The following is a 4,911-nucleotide window of genomic DNA, read 5'->3' as shown; positions in this document are numbered from 1 at the left end:
TTCCTACTTTAGTGGCATTGCGTAGGAGTTGTCAGCTAAGCAAGCCAGTCCTCTCTGCCGGAGATTCACTTATTAATAGAGGGCAGAAAGACGATTTATAGAAATGTTGGCTTGGACATCCAGAGTTTAAATGTACTCCAATATACTAAAATAAAAATAGCAATGACATGTCAGGATAAAGGGAAAATGTACTAAGGATTACATAAAACTCTCCTTGACGTGGTAAGCAGACATTTCTAAAACTGTGGTATTCAAACCCTCTTCTTATAGCCTGGGATAGGGTTGCAGGAACATCATGTGCTTGGTAATTGATCAAACCATTAGAAATAACAGCATACAAAGTTAAAGCTTTAACAGGCTTGTTGCTTTTCAGGAGACAGCCCAACTTGCAAAAGTGCTGATGTGCATCTTTGCAAAGTTCTATAAAATTGTGGTGGGAAAAGGGAAATTTATGTTGGAAACCCTCCACTCGTCAGCTGAATTTCCACTGCCGTATTTACCAGGCTATCTGGCTAGTGGCTGGCTGGCTGCGACAGGGTCGAGGACGAAGCCCAGAGCTCATGTCCAGACATAGGAGGCTGCACCTCGGCAGGCTGCCAGGGAAGTTAAACCAGAAGGGGCCATCAGGCCAGCAAAGGGGAGATCCCCATGTGATATGGGGGCCGGGAGGTGAGGAACAGTACGGAAGGAAAGAGGACCCTAAGCTACAGAAGAAACCTCCCTGCAGAAGAGATTACAGATGATTTTATGAGCGGAAGCAATCTCCTGCCCGGTCAGAGAGAAAAGAAGAAAACATATTTACCTTGTGGCCAGAATGGCAACCCCGTGACTGCAGGGAGCCTCAAAATATTTATAAACAGGGCTCCTAGGGTCTCCCCTGAAAAAAGAAAGCGGATTGCCCTGTGTTTTCCTGTTCACAGACGCGTGTGCCTGAGCAGTGCCAGTTCCTAGTGGCTTGTCGTAAGTGCGAGATTCAAGGATGCTTGTGTCAGAGTTGGAAATCGGGTCCCATCACTGGAATAATGGGTTATCACCTTTTGAAGTCATTGCCTCCATATTCCCATATTCCTGTTGTTTTAACTGGTTTTTCTTCACTAATTAATCTCACTTTTATTCTCTTATCCCATGTCCTGAGGAGGAGGGAGGAAAAGAAAGACCATGTAACTGGGAGGGGTCTGCAGGGGCTTGGGCAGACTCCATCTGGCAAGGGGCACCCATAGGCTGAAGCCCACCCAGCTCTGCTGAGCCCTGAGCCACGGCATGGGGTTGCTGGCAGCCTTTTGCTCACTCATCCTCACAGGTGTGATGCATTTAATCCATCCACTGCAGGGGACAGGTTTCCCTCATTCCATGAAAATGCTGCATGTGCTGGGCTGGCCCTGGGCTTGGGTCCTGAGGGCCCCCAGATGCGGGTGAGGCTGGACCTGGAATGTGGCTCTGGGCACAGAATGGGCGAGGACAGACTGGTACTGATGTGCCAGGTGAACTAACTGTTCCCATTGGACCTGCCCAGTAGGGCCACGGTTCAGCCATGGAGGCTGTGCCTTCTTGGCGTAAGAGGTGCACACATGTGTGCGTGTGTGTGTGCACATGGACACATGTGGCTCTGTGGAGTCTGTGTGAGGCTGCAATTGTCATAAACGGTCAGCTGAAGGTGACGCTATGGTAGATGGTCCCAGAATTTGGAGGAATGCATGAGGAACAAGGATGGAGCAGGGGTGGTGTCCCTGAAAGCAGGGCCTGGATTCTAAATTCTGTAAGCGGGATGGAGGTGCAGCAGGGGTGAGGCCCGGTCTTCATGTTCTGCCTGGTGCTGCCCTGAGGCCTGTGGGAACAGATGAGAAGCTGGCCCCTGGAGACCCTGACCCGGTTGAGAAGAACAGTGGCTTAGAACACAAGATAAGCTGGGAAGAGCGGGGCAACTAGACAAGAGACACAGGTTCTAATCCCAGCTCTGCCACTAAATTGCTGTGTGACCCCCCTCCCCCCGGTAAGTGGTTAACCTCTCTGGGCCACGATTTCCTAATCTGTGAAATCAGGAAGGTTGGACCTCTATCTGCGGGATTTGATGGCGTGATGTCTCACAGAAAGTTCTCCACTCCCAGGCATGGGTCCCTCGGCTTCCTACCTCGGAAGCGCAGCAGCAGGCATCATGGGAAGATGAAGAGCTTCCCCAAGGATGACCCTTCCAAGCCGGTCCACCTCACAGCCTTCCTGGGATACAAGGCTGGCATGACCCACATGGAGCGGGAAGTCAACAGGGCAGGATCCAAGGTGAACAAGAAGGAGGTGGTAGAGGCCGTGGCAATTGTGGAGACGCCACTCATGGTGGTTGTGGGCTACATGGAAACCCCTCGAGGCCTCTGGACCTTCGAGACCATCTTCACTGAGCATATCAGCAGCGAGTGCACGAGGCATTCCTCTAAGAACTGGCATAAATCTAAGAAGAAGGCCTTTACCAAGTGCTGCAAGAAACCGCAGGATGAGGATGGCAAGAAGCAGCAGCATGAAGGAGTACAGCCAGGTCATCCGCGTCACTGCCCATGCCCAGATGTGCCTGATTCCTCTGTGCCAGAAAAGTCCCACCTGGTGGAGATCCAGGTGAATGGAGGCACTGTGGCTGAGAAGCTGGACTGGGCCCGCGAGAGGCTGGAGCAGCAGGTACCTCTCAATCAAGTGTTTGGGCAGGACGAGATGATTGACGTCACCAGGGTGATCGAGAAGATGCCCCGCAAGACCCACCGAGGCCTGCACAAGGTGACCTGTATTGGGGCATGACATCCTGCCCATGTGGCCTTCTCTGTGGCATGCACTGGACAGAAAGTCTACCATCACCACACTGAGATCAACAAGAAGATCTATAAGATCGGCCAGGACTACCTCATCAAGGACGGCAAGCTGATCAAGAACAATGTCTCCACCGACTATGACCTGTCTGACAAGAGCATCAACCCTCTGGGTGGCTTTGTCCACTGTGGTGAAATGACCAGCGACTTCGTCACACTGAAAGGCTGTGTGGTGGGAACCAAGAAGCGAGTGCTCACCCCCCACAAGTCCTCGCTGGTACAGACCCTGCGGCGGGCTCTGGAGAAGATTGGCCTTAAGTTCATTGACACCACCTCCAAGCTTGGCCATGCCTGCTTCCAGACCATGGAGGAGAAGAAAGCATTCATGCAGCCACTCAAGAAAGACCGAATTGCAAAGGAAGAAGGAGCTTAATGCCAGGAACAGATTTTGTAGCTGGTGGGGTCTCAGACTAAGTTATTTTCCACTGACAAAAAAAAAAAAAAAGAAAAATCAGGAAGGTTAGCTAGATGGCTTTACAGTTTTTTCTTTTTCTTTTTTGACGTCCTGAAATACTGTGGTTTTAGAAGAATGAATGGAATTGCACAGCTATAAATTAGCATAACACAAAAAAGATCCCAGCTCCCTGGAATCTTCCTGTGTACCTCAGGTGCCTCGGCCAAAAGCCCAGGTCTTCGGTCCGGGCCTGTTCTTGTTTCCATGCATTTGAACCAACGGGCCCCTGCCTCCCTGAGCTCAGGGTGTTTTTCTGGGGTGTGCAGAAGAATGCGGTGCTCCAGTCCCTGGGAGCGTCCTGGGGCTTTGGAGGTGGGCACATCACAGGCGCTCCTGCCTGAGAGGGGCACTCCCCAGGGCGTTGAGCCCACCCAGCCAAAGCAGCAAGGAACGGGAGAAACGGCGAAGGATCTCCACGCAGAAATCACAGCACCAGGCTTCCGCCTTGTACCTGGTGCTCAGTTGCTTCCTGCCCAATGCTCCCTAGAGAAATAGGACAGGACAGGCGACAGTGCTAGCAGGCCCACGAGCATGTGTTGGTGGCAAACAGAGCATCCTAGGTTCTTATAGCTGGTGGTAGAAGAGGGTCATATTTACATAAACAATCTAAGGACAGTGACTTTTCCTCCCTCTGGCCTTCCCAGAGCTCACAAACCAGTCCCGAAGGTGCCCTGTGGCTGCCTTGCAGGATGGGCCTTCCCGGGAGCCCCAGGTGGGCGCGGTAGCATAGCACCCAGGGGCGAAGCTTGCAGGGGGCAAGGGGCTGCCCCCCTGCTGCGCCCCCAAGTCCCTCAGCACCCGAGCCCATTCCCTGCAGGGCACAGACAGGCTGGGAGTTCTCTTCCTAGCACTTACCCTAGACACACCCTATCCTGGATCCTCTCCCTGCTGGGGGTGGGGGGGGCTGTGAGTGGTGACCAAAGGTGGGCCGCCCGTTCCCTCCTTTCTGCCCGCATCCCCTGTCATTAGAGCTCTTTGTCTTCAGTCATCGATGACAATGCCCCCATCCCAGGGGATACAGAGACAACATTTTTCCTCCCCAAGGGACCTTCTTTGTTGCGTTCCCAATGGCCTCGATGTGATTGACTCCAGAAGGAAGGACCACATCTAAAATGGGACATTTTACACCCACCGAGAGTCCACATGCCCCTGGCCAGGTCAGGTGGCTGGAGCCTGTGACATGGTCCCGCTGCCCTCCGTGAGGTCTCCTGACCTCAGAGAAGGTGGTCACATGTGGCCTTGCAGTGCAGGTACCTCCACTGTCAAATGCAGGCAGGTAGCCCTGGCCCCTTCCTGCACTCTGGGAGGGTTCCCGCGGCCAATGTCTTACCTGTCCACAAGACCCAGTGCAGTTTAGGGCACACGCCGGCCATTTCTATCCAGCTTTTCAAGAACCATAAAGCGAACCAACCAGGGTTGTGCTTTTAACTTCATAAATACACGCGTGCAGGCATTTGCCTAAGGGTGCTTTATGTGAACTGTGTGAACTGTGTTTGCATATTGAATATGAGATATTGAAATAGCAGAAAGTTAAAACCACTGTTTTAACTTTTAAAAATATTAAATAATTGACAAAGCCCACTTGATAAGAGCTATTCCCAGGCAAACATG

General features: G+C 52.2%; 1 pseudogene; it reads left to right on the top strand.

Annotated features, from left to right (window-relative positions):
* The first annotated feature begins 2,056 nt into the window (after nt 1-2,056).
* Nucleotides 2,057-3,219, top strand: LOC108310684 (annotated as a pseudogene).
* Nucleotides 3,220-4,911: the final 1,692 nt, after the last annotated feature.

Source organism: Cebus imitator, unplaced genomic scaffold (genome assembly GCF_001604975.1).
Source record: "Cebus imitator isolate Cc_AM_T3 unplaced genomic scaffold, Cebus_imitator-1.0 Scaffold6, whole genome shotgun sequence".
Lineage (NCBI taxonomy): Eukaryota > Metazoa > Chordata > Mammalia > Primates > Cebidae > Cebus > Cebus imitator.
This window is presented reverse-complemented; position numbering and strand designations above follow the sequence as displayed.